General features: G+C 41.0%; 1 protein-coding gene across 9 annotated transcripts in view; it reads right to left on the bottom strand.

Moving 5' to 3' along the window:
• The window catches only part of MTUS2 (microtubule associated scaffold protein 2), a 322,372-nt gene that overhangs the window by 209,991 nt on the left and 100,044 nt on the right, over positions 1–12,337 (bottom strand). Inside the window, exon 1 of one of the 9 annotated variants that reach the window (XM_063332056.1) lies at positions 2,301–2,318. The exons of the other annotated variants lie outside the window; for them this stretch is intronic. The gene's annotated coding sequence lies outside the window, so the exon portion shown is untranslated. Of the gene's footprint in view, positions 1–2,300; positions 2,319–12,337 lie in introns of those variants that run through there. 9 annotated transcript variants of the gene reach the window in all.

The raw sequence follows: 12,337 nt of genomic DNA, 5'->3' as shown, positions 1-12,337 counted from the left end.
GAAGGGAGGGTTGAGGGGAAGGTGTTTTAAGATGTAGTTTTTATTTCTTGTTGTCCTACTCTGATTTTGATTGGTAATAAAAATTAAACTGATTTCCACAAGTTTAGCCTGTTTTGCCCATGACAGTAATTGCTGAATGATTTCTCTCTGTCTTTATCTCAACCCATAAGCCTTTCCTATATTTTCTCTCCCCTGTCCAGCTGAGGAGGGGGAGTGATAAGAGTGGCTTTGGTGAGCACTTAGTGTCCGGCCATGGTCAACCCACCACACTTTATTAACCACCTGCCACTGAACCTATGCCTCTTGCTACTACCATTAAAAAAACATAAAGCAATGGGTTTGTAAATGGAAGGGGCAGAGCCAGTAGCCTGCAAATGGTCAGCCACAGGCCAGCCATTGTCTGCCCGCTCCTGGAAGGTAAATGCTCTTGACCTGGTGGGGTAGTGGGTCGCACTGCCCAGGGGCAAGGATCATGCTTTTGGCTGCACATGGGGACCTAAACACCAGCCCACTTTGTCATGCCTCAGAGAGGAGGCCAAGAGGCGTGATGGGGTGTTTAACCTCCCAGAAGGCAGCCACAACTGCCTGATCCCAACTTAGTTGAAAGTGTGAAGTGAGAAGTCTTCAGTCATTACCCTCTGAAGTTACCCTGGTCATGAGCTCCAAGTTCACAAACCCCTGCAGCATCCAAGACAAGAGCTGACCAAAAGCTCCAGCTCTGCTGCCCTTGACACAAGCAGCACAGATCCAAACAGGATGAGCATCTCTGCGTTACAGAGCCCACAGATAAACTCCTGTGGAAACGGACCCCAAGAAAGAAATCTTGGCCCATAGGGAAGATGCTCCCGTTGTCCGACCAATGCAGCGATGGGGGAGGATGGATGAAAGTACATGAGGAATATATTTGTATGCGGCTGAAACAGATGTGGTTCTTACAGTTACTACAGAAAACTGGCAAGAACAGCAGCCTCCTGATAAGCACAGCTGTCCCAAGAAATGCCGCTGGGGAGGACTGGCAAACCAGCCACAGCCTGGCTGAGGACTTCTCTGGGAGAAGAGATACCATCTCAGCTGATGCCAGGGCTGTACGCTGCCAAGAACTGAGCCCCATGGATGAAATAAATACAGTGCTGGAAGGGAAGGAGGAAGGAATATCTTCTTGAGAAGCCCAAATCCTTATGAAGAACTTCCAACAGCGATGGAAGTTGAAAGCTGACACTACAACATGAAAAAAAAAGCCAATAAACCTCTTGGAGTGGGTAACATACAATCGAAATTAATTAAAAGTGGTGGAGAAGTGCTCACCCAGGCATGTGATAATTTTGTTAATGTGATTTGGAAGACTGAGAACTAAGATTTGGATATACTCCCCAACAGCTTCTATTCATAACAAAGCAGACCCAGCTGCTTGGGGAAATAGCAGCATAATATCATAGTTGGCAGATCCTATGGAAATGTTGCTGTGTAACATAAAGAGGACAGTACTTCAGATAGACAACTTTCTGCCTGACAAGCAATTAAGACATAGGCAGAGAAGAGAAATGGTGGAGCAAATGTTAATTTTATACATACTGGAAAATGACAGGAAGGCAGTTCTTATTCACTTCTAAAACTGAAACGATCTGAAAATATTACAGGGTTTGTTGAGTGTGATTTTGTAGCATTTCCAGAATTTCAGTGGTTTAGTGGCTGTAATGCCTTTACAGTCAATAAAGTTTAATCTTTGCATTATTATTATATCTATATAAATATAGATATAAAAACTGAATATAGAAAAGCTAATGGTAAGGAATGAGAGGTTTCATAAGCCAAAGCAAAGTTTCTCAGTTATATTTTATTTTTTACTCACCAGTAAAACAGTTTTTAGTTCATCCAAATTATTAATGAACTTATGCTGGTTTATCAAATTAATTCTATCAAAATGAATGTGAACAAACCAGATTTTAAAATTTGCCACATTTAGCTTCAAAATTTACTAAATTAAACTTTTCCCCTTTACTTTTCCAAATAATATTTCAAGATCAGATTTACTTCATGTTTATGTGTTTAAAAGTTTTTTGAATGGCAAGTCAGGTGACACAGAAAGGTTACTTCCTCTACACAAATTAGTATTTTCTTTTCCCAGATAATGGGGTGATAACAAGCCCAGTAGAGGACTCTGGTTCTTGTTTTCACTGGGCCTATGAAAAGATGTTTCTTTTTCACTTTTTTCATTGGCTCAGTATTTCCCCTTTACTTCCAGTTGCCATGTCACATGAAGGCTATCGCACACACCAAATGTGCCAGGTATAGCAACATACCCGCATGGCCGCTCACCAAGCTCCTCAGCTCCAGAAAACTGAGTCCATGACAAATGAGATGGTGTAGCCAGAGGAGGACTGCTGAGAAGGATTCAGACCAGGTCCTGCCTACCACCAGAACGAACAAGAAAGCGCCCAAATCAGAGTACATCCTCATCCTCTAGGTCCTGCGCATTTACACTCTTCACTCTCTTTCCCCAAGGATTTTGGGGCCAAGCCTGCAGTAATATAATTCCCTTATACAACACCCCTGAGACATCCCTGGGAAGCAGAACAACTCCCTGTTCCCTGGAAATCACAGCCACATACATCTCTACCAAAAGCACAGACAAAGGTTAAGGTGCAAAAGCAAGGTTGTCCCCTGATTTTCCCAGAGGAGGGGAGGTGGCAGCATCTCTCATCATGACCTGAAGCAATAGGACTGAAAAATCAGGTGCCAGCCTGAAACCCCAGCCCCAGAAATCACTGTAGCTCCTGGCAGTATCACAATGTATAACTGGCTTGCAAGTGCAACTTTCCTTTCTGAATAAAACAAAAAAAAATGGAAAAGATGCTCCAGGTTAGACGTGTTTATGTATATCCTTAATTGCCTCTGTATGGCAACCGGAGGACACGAACGCAGCAGGGAGAGCAAAAGGATTGCACTGTTTTTCCTTTGGCTGAATACCCCTTTTCAGCACTGGAGCGTTTTATCTCGCAGGCCCTACTGTGGATGGGAAACAGCCACGACCACATCTAATTGCTGTTGGCTAAAGCAACCCGTGGCTGCTTGGTGTCCCTGCGGAACAGACGCACAGCTTTTCCTGCCGTGGCAGCCGGCAATGGCGATGCAAAGAGCAGAAATCTTTGTACTGCTCCTTAATGTACCTCCGGTTACACTGTGGGGATCAGTACATCTTCAATGCAAACAGATCAAAAACCTTCCCAGATAATGTATATGAATTATTTCCTTTTCATAGGAAACTTGTAAATGTGTGGGTTTGGGGGTGGGTTTTTTTTGGTCAAAGCTGTATTTTGTAATACAAATCTGAAGAGCTATCCTAATAATTTATTACCTGTGAGGGCTGAATTCCCAAAGCCTGTTATGTGGAAAGGATCCCGCTTACTGCTATTTCAAAGGAGTACGGGATCTGGGATTAAATATTCTCATTATCAAAACTGACAAATTATTTTAATTATTAACATCAATCAAGTCTCCACAACGCATAAGCCTTAATAGTTGTTTTTCCAGGCTTCTTTTTTAACATTTCCATTTGCTTTCAAACGTTCACTGTTGGATAAGACAACATACTCTGATACAAGTAATCCTATTAATCAGATCCCCCTCATAAGGCAGAAGTCTCTGATCATCTTAGCAATGGCAACCAGGAAGCTGATTTGATAACCACAGCAACTATCTTAAACAAATGTCTGTTTTTATTTCGGTTCCAGATAAGTACACATGGTTAAAGGTATAGGAACAGCTCATACTTTCTAAGGCACAATGCTATTCAATTCAGGACTTCAAAGGAAAACAAACAGCAGAACCTCAGGGGAAGCCACTGTGAAGAGAGACAGTATTAGATGAGGACATCCTGGCTGTTGAAGTAGTAAGAGCTGGTAACTCAAGCAAGGCAAGAGCTCAGCCCAGAGCTCCAGTTCACGTAGATCTATAATTCTGCAGCCACGAGCAAAACACAGTCAGTACAAGAAAAGCTTGAATCAAAGGGCCAAAGGAGAGAAGTTTATCACTGATCACCCCAAAGCACCATAGAGCAAACAAAATGGCAAGAAAGAAAGCAGTACAGAAGTTTTCTTGGAGGCAACTATAATCAATGTAAAAACTGATTTCTCCCAAACAAGTGGAAACAGAAGAAAAATGATGCATCAAGTCAAGTCCATGCTGCCATAGCTCAGCCCACCTGTTACGTATGGACACGTTACCCCAAACACAAGGCACAGGGGCAGCCCTCTGCGCTCTTCCATTTGCCCCTGGATCCTGGCAGGGCCACCATGCACGTACAGCTTCACCACTTCACCACCAACACCACTTCGCTGTTGGGCACAGTGCCACTAATATAAATAGGAGATAGTAGTGAAGGTGAGAGATGCACCATTAGCTCCTGTTGTTCTCCTCCATCAGAAGGGAGGGAGCAGCAAAGGGATCCAGGCCATCCTTTCCAAGCACCTTCACCCTGCAGAGCCCAGACAGCAACTTACTCTGTCCCCCTCTATCCAAAAACATGAATTGCAGTTTATCATAAAATCAGCAACAGCTGGATGGTGGATGCGCTGGGCCCCAAAACACTGCTTAATTTATTTCTGTACAGCACAAAATCTTGACATAGAAAGGGGATTGTGAAATGTTTCCAAAATTATCACTGGTTTGTTTTTTGGGTTTTTTTTTGCTAAGACTGCTAAATCTTCCCTGCCTTCCAAGAAACATCTGGGAGACAGAAAAAAATATATTTAGATATAACACTCAAACATAAAAAAGTTCATAAATTTGCTTCCTATTGAGCAAAAACCAGAAACTCAGAAGCTTTGTCTACTGCAGCAAATTTGCCCACTGCTGATAAAGCAGTTACAACTGGCGCTAACTCAGTTTAACTTCAAGTGTAGCCAAGGGTAAACTGTCTTTCCACATCATTTTCTGAATTCTACTGAATTCAACGGCAGGTAAATGTGTCAGTTCTTAACTGAATACCTAAATATGAATTTAGGACCCTAATTTTAGATTGCTAGGTTTGCACGCTTCAGTTTGAACCACCACCAGTTCTGTAATGCTGTCAAACTTTCAGAAACATTACTGCAGAAACACAGAGGCAACCCATCAGTAAAAATCAAAGGAAATGTAAAGCGTTATCAGAAATTCTGCTCATTTGCTTTAACTACAGTAAAAAACACCTTCCATAATTTGATCTACCTTTCCAAAATATTTTTCCTTGTGACTTGAGACATAAATGCGGGGGAGGGAAACACTGTCAATTTGTTTTAAAAAACAGTGGCAAGATGAAAACGGTGGTAAAATCCAGACTGAGCTCTGGACTAGAGGACCCTGGTTACATCCAGTACAATGACCGACTGAAGGGCGTAAAGCTCAGTGTGTTTTTATTCACAGTTGTACTTTCCTACCAGGCTCCGCAAAGTACATAAAGTAGGTTTCCAGGTGCAATTCCAGCTGTTAGGGAGGCAGAAGGAACTTATATAATTATATATGGTCTGACTGACCAAGAAGCTACAGGTTGAGATGCCACGCTGCCCGCCGTACACCACGTGTCTGTGGTGGCTGAGGGCTCACCAAGGGCAAACTGGCAAGGAAGTTCTCATTTAAGAGCACAGAAGGCAGAACGCAAAATCTTAAAGATCTTATTATTCAGAAAGGTGAAGCACAACTAATGCATTACTTGCCTGCTGCTACTGATTCCGAAAGCGTACTACACGTACTTCACAGTGACCACTGCTCTGTAAACAATTACATTTGTTCTGCTTAAAAAAATTTGTCTGTATTGCTCAAAAACATTTACAGCAACTTGTGTGTCAAAAGATTGCACTCCCATTTTCATAAATTAACAGAAACCTGATTCAGCTTTAGCACTCTATCACCTTTTTATTTTCCATGCACTCCAAACATATAAATAAAATAAGAAATACTTTCATTGTGAACTTTGGGGATTTGTTTCCCTACTGTATTTATCGACAGCAAATTTATATGCAATGAAAGGATAGGATTTAAGAGCTTTATGCTCTTATTTATTTTTTTACATTGTTAATTAGCACCCACAGCTGTGCATCAGGGATATTTGTATGTATCAGGTACAAATCAACTAAATGAAAAGCGGCAAGCACTCACCCCAAGGAGAAAGGAATGTTTCTTTCAAGCTGCATGCCTCAACTTACAGCAGTCCCACTCTCTACTTACCCCAACCATAAAATTGTCTTCCCTCCTTCTGAAGCTGGGAAGAGGTTCAGGTTTTGCAGCGCGTGCCAAAGACCAGTCGGGCTTTTGGGCAAAACACAGAAATTAGTTCCGAAGAATGGGGTACTGCAAAGGCAGAATATGCAAGTTCCCTTCCTTCTTTCTCCGGTTTGACTGTGTTTGCAAACTGAAGGGAGAAGGATGTAGTCTCCCAAGGGACTGCTCAAGACTTTCCAGCTTTGCTGGTGGAGCGGGTTGGAGGACAAGTGCTGGTGGAGGGCAAGCTGAACATGAGTCAGCAGTGAAGGCTAACCATGTACCGGGCTGCATTAGCAAGACAGTAGCCAGCAGGTCAAGGAAGCGATCCTTCTCTCTGCTTGGCATGCATGAGGCACCTGGAGAACTGTTTCCAGGTGTGGGGCCTCAGTATGCTGATACTGGAGAGAATCCAGAGGAGGGCCACCAACATGGTTACAGATCTGGAGCACATGATGTATGAAGAGAGGCTGAGGGATCTGGCTTAGTTCAGCCTGGAACAGAGGAGCATGGGGGGGACCTAATAGCTGTCCTCAACCACATAAGAAGGGGAATATTAGAGAAGATGGAGACTCATCTCATACGTGTCCAGCTAAAGGAGAAGAAGCAAAAAGAAGAACAAGTTGAAATAAGGAACATTTTAACTGAACATAGCGGGGGAAAAAATCATGACAGTGTGAAGCACTGGTACAAGTTATCCTGAGGGGTTATGTGATCTCTATCCTTTGAGATTTTCAAAATTTGTCTCAAAAAGGCCTTGAGCAACCTGACCTAATGGGGAAGTTGGTCCATCTGTGAGCAGCACTTGTGTCCTCTAGAAGGCCTTTCCCACTAAATTATACCATGATTCTAATAGCAATAGCTTCACAGGAAGAGGAACCAAGGATGATTTCATGACATGCTGCTGGAAACTCCACTGAACAAGACACAGTGCAGGGCTGAGAGCCTGAAATCACTATTCATATCTCCAACATAGTACATTTTGCCCAAAATAGTACCCAGAAACTGTATCTGTGATCATTTGCTCAGCACTCCAGGAACAGAACAAGGACCACCCATAATGTAAAGCTACTTTGCAGTTAAGAGCCCTGCTCTTGGGTTAGGAGCAGCGATAATGCCGGAGCCACCAAGGATGTAGCAGAGACATTAACCAGTGAGTTACGGTAGCTCTGGTAAAACTGGCAGGCACGTGCCCTCAGCAAAGAGAAGGATGCAATCCTCCTTCATGCCACAGTATTTATTTTTAACTCAATTGAGTTTTAGGCTGTCTCTATCTGTCCTGGCCAGGGCATTTAATAGTGTGGCCATGGTTAGATGACAAAAAGAAAGGACACAAAAGGAATGGGAACCCTATAGAAATCTACTTAGTGCAGGTAAATTAGTGCCACACAGTTAATGAGAGCATTTGCCAAAATGCAAATCTCAGAAGATCACTCAAAACACTTGTCTTGTATATCTATATACTAAAATAAGTATTTATTTTAAAAGCACTTAGCAATGGCCAGCAGTCACAGGATTCTGCTAACATCCGTGGGGAAAAAATTGAAGGTGAAAATGGCTCCTTACTCTAAAGATCAGCCCTGCTGAACCTGACGTGTGAATGCTACACTGACATCTTTCTTCATGAAAAAGTGTCAGAGAAGCAGGACAAGAAATTCCCTCCATTTCACATCTGTGACATCTTTGTCAGTATATTATTCCTGAGAGAAAATTATAGTGCCCATTTCCTTCTATATGTTAAATTCATCATTCTCCCAGTGACATACAGAGAAGAATAGACTTAATTGCTCACACTTGCCTTTGCAGAGCAAGTAGAAGTTTTAGGCAAAAATATGTAAAAACTTCTTTTATTCTACCTGATTCCACAGCATATTTCTTTAATTAAGCCCTAGAAACCCATTCTATTAGAATCACAAATTCCATGTTATAAGGGAAATGTTACTGAATGGGAAGTCTTTTCTGGGAGAAAAGTAAGCAGAAACTCAAAAAGAACTGAAGAAAATAAAGCAGACCATTTCAATCCATAAGAAGGAGAAAAATTAGTACTACAACCATCTCTACCACTTGCAAAATGTAATTTTTAATCTGAATAAATAGATAATGATACAGCAGCTGGCAGAACAAGGACTAATACTGCAAGAAGGCATAGTTGGAGATGGCCAGGCTTTGGTCTAACTTGTAGCAGGGCAGCCACCCCATCTGCCCTCTTCCCCTTCACTTCTTTCAGTACCATTAAAACTACAGGACTGATCGTCAATACAAAGGACTTCCCAATTATGCCAATATAAAATCTGCTTTCCAGAGGTCTGTGGGACTGGGCCTTTTATTTTCCCAAGATAGAGCTTGATGATCCAAAGTTGCAATCCTTTTTTTTTAATTACTTCAGCAACTAGAAAAACAAAAAAGAAGATCTACTAATAAGAAGTCTTCTGCCAGTTGGCTTCCTTCAGCCTCATGATCCACAGTGCACCAGTAGCCAAATAGTCAGTAATATTCACTCATTATGTCCTTAACTGGAAAGATACTGTAGATGTTTGGAAACAAGCATAAAAAGAGACGGTGCTGGAAAACAGCAGACAACAATTTACATATGTGCTCTCGAAGAACTACAGAAGGAATGGAGGAATGGATATGGACTATCTGATATGTTGTATTAACTGTATTTTAAAATATATGCCACTTTTAGTGTGCATAAAAGTTGTTTTGAGTGTTAGGCAGATCGTAATACAACTCTTGGAAGCAGAAATGTTACACAAACAGGAAAACTGAAGATTACTTTTGCTTGAAACTGGAGAGGTCTACACCTCACGTACAGCTCTGAGCATGCCAGTGTTTGGAAGCTGAGTAAGAAATTGGAGGACACCAAGAAAAAAGCAAGATAAATGCTTAATAGAATAGCAGTGTCCCATACTGAACCACTGCACTCCACTAAGGTGGTTAATCAAACATTGTACTTAGATTTTGTAAGGAGACATGGAACTACCATAAGATATTTTAAGAACATTTTAGACAAGCTCCTATTAGAAATTATGTGATTCTAGATTATCTTGCCTTGAAGAAGAGGAATGGATAATGTGACCTCCCCCCCAGTCTTTTTTTCTAACTCATCTATGAAACTTCGGGAAGAAAACAATAAAAGAAACTAATATATGCAACATAGATAAAAAATGACCATGAGAACCATAAGCTCCTGTCCAGCAAATGCTTACATACATGCTGAACTTTATTATCTCAAGTCATCTTACAGATGTCAAGGGGATGACTCAGAAGAGAAAAATTACGCACATGCCAAAGTGTTTGCACTATGAGTGCAGTAACTCTCACTTCTGTACAGCATGAGGAAAGGCGACTGTTCACACTTCTATGCTGCCTGTATGAGAGCTTTCAAATCAAAATAATTAATGTCTGGAAAAGCCTGGCTAGTGAAGAGCTTTGTTAGTTTGTACAAGAAACATTTGTAGGACTTTGGACATAGAAAAAGTGATGGGGCAATGAATCAGTAAGCTTTCTAATGCTTTTGTACACTCACTTGGAGTGTACAGAGATGAAATAATAAGGAAGATTTAGTGTCAGAATCTTCCACTGGTGATGGAAGTCAGGATGTCTTGACATCAAATATTTTAGGATACTGGCACATTCTTACCATGATCTCTAAAGAGACCTTAATGTTGTCAGTCACAAAAAGACCTTATTAACGTTTACAAGTATCTAAAGGGTGGGTTTAAGGAGGATGGAGCCAGACTCTTTTCAGTGGTTCCCAGTGACAGGACAAGGGGTAATGGGCACAAGCTGGAACATAGGAAGTTCCAAACAAATATGAGGAAAAATTTCTTTACGGTGAGGGTGACAGAGCACTGGAAGAGGCTGCCCAGGGAGGTTGTGGGGTCCCCTTCTCTGGAGACTTTCAAGACCCGCCTGGATGCAGTCCTGAGTACTGTGCTCTAGGCAATCCTGCTCTAGCAGGGGAGTTGGACTAGATGCTCTCTGGAGGTCCCTTCCAACTCTGAAAAATTCCATGATTCCGTGAAAGTGAACCGAGGCATCCTTGTTGAATATTACAGAATACGTTTACACAGTCAAGAAATGGAAGAGTCAATGAGGTGATTTGAAGGTATAAATGCAACTGTTTTCAGACTTTTTGGGGGGTGTTTCCCAGGATGGTATCTCTGAGAGCTGTCATCTCTCTTTGCCAAAGCAAAGATAGTATGTGTGATGACAAAGTGCTAGGGATCCCGTTCGAATGCTTACACAAAAGGAGCAATAAAGACTGTTAAGTCACACCTGGTTTGTTTCTACCAGACTAATATGCATTATGTCAGATAAGCACTTTAATAACTTTTATGTAATTGCTTAGAGGCTTGAACCTGAAAAAGAAATAGCAGTTAAATTGGTCTAACAGACAATACTCCTAAAGTAACATTATTAGTGGTAACAGAATGAAAATGAGAAAAGGAAAATTAAAGTTAAATGAACATTTCTCCTGCTGTGACTCAGCTCTGCACTATGCGCGTTACTAGGGGTATTTTTACTGCCTTGAATGGAGCAGGACCAAGCCTATTGCTTTAATCATTAAAAACTGATTAAGAGAGAGCACTGAAAAATAAACACTAGGAAACTACCGCCCTCACACTGCAGAATGGATTTGATATGGAAAAATTGGTGGCTTGTTCATCTCATCTCATTGTTTACTTACAGTAACTTATATGAGGCAATAAGGGCATATAAATATCCAAAAGCAAAAGAAAGAAAATACCCCCTTGCCAGGAGTAACATTCTAAAGAAGCAGGATGCCTCTTGGGTATCCCACCCTTCTGAAAATGACCTATCTTTCAAGAAAGTTTCCACTGGTTAACTGACAATGACGGCAGTAAATACAATGCAAAAACTGCAAGAGTGCATTTTTAATAACTCTGCGGTTTGTATTCTTTTATTTGGCAAACTGTCTAAATACCATTGTGGCATTATATTAAACTATCTCACAAGGACTCAATCAGCTAACGTATTATTGCTCAGCTTGAAAAAACATAAAGAAGACCTACTTATAAATAGCTTCTCTGTGTCCAGTGTATTAACTTTTTTATTTTTACAAGGAAAGAAGGCTGTTGCCAAAAACTATACACCAGTATCATTTGGCAAACTTTTTGTAGCGCTATCTGATCTGCAGAGACATTAAATCTGTACTGCAAATACATAGTCAACAACTTATTAGGAGGTGGAATCTGTTGCCTATTACACAAATACATATGCGGTTGATAAGACATGCTATAACAGCTGTTGTGGAGATATTTCCTCATAATTCACTCAATGCATGCAACATATATTCAGCTGACATCTTCCTAGTGAAAATTCTTGGAAAGCCTGCTGACAGAAGTCACTGCACTCAACCATTAGCCATGTTGCCATTTTGAAATACCTTTTTCCCCCTTTGCCTTCATTGCACTCAAAAGCTGCATCTTTCTTACACTAACTGTGGGCTGCATTTTTAAAAGGGAATGCTTACGTAGGAATTTTAGCATGTGAATTCCTATACATCTGGAAATTTCAGAAGTAGGGAATAGCCATGTGAAAGGTTGTCTTCCCTCGTTTGCACATAATGTTAAGTTTAAATGCCTAAAATACATTTTCAGGCCTGACACACTACATGGTAAATTTCAGCCTAGAGTTATTTTTTTTAAGGAATGAATACAAACCATTTACAAAAGGTTTTTTTAAAAGACAGAGATAGACCCTTCACTGCACACGGCAGTGGGCATTGCCATAGTGCAAAAGCAGGATGTTACAAGCTGTGAGGACACTTCTGCAGATCTTAAAACCTTGCAAAACCTATCAAGGCCTTAATTACTTCCTCTGTAATACACATATACCTAATCATGTTTCAACTTTCATCTTCTCTCCTTCGTCTCCCATAGTCTTGACATCTAATGTTCTGTTCAAAGCACAAGCAAGCAGAAAATTCTTTTATCTTATCCTTAGGGAAACTGCAAAGCATCAACCAGAGGTAACAAAGTCCCTTCAGCATCTATCCTCTTTATTAACTGAGAAATACCATCCAGTTTCATATTTTGCAGGAGTGGGCAAAAATCTAGTGGTGTGAGTGCATAAG

The sequence above is a fragment of the Chroicocephalus ridibundus genome, chromosome 1 (genome assembly GCF_963924245.1).
Source record: "Chroicocephalus ridibundus chromosome 1, bChrRid1.1, whole genome shotgun sequence".
NCBI classification, from domain to species: domain Eukaryota; kingdom Metazoa; phylum Chordata; class Aves; order Charadriiformes; family Laridae; genus Chroicocephalus; species Chroicocephalus ridibundus.
The sequence above is the reverse complement of the archived record's forward strand: the minus strand, read 5'-3'. Positions and strand labels throughout refer to the sequence as shown.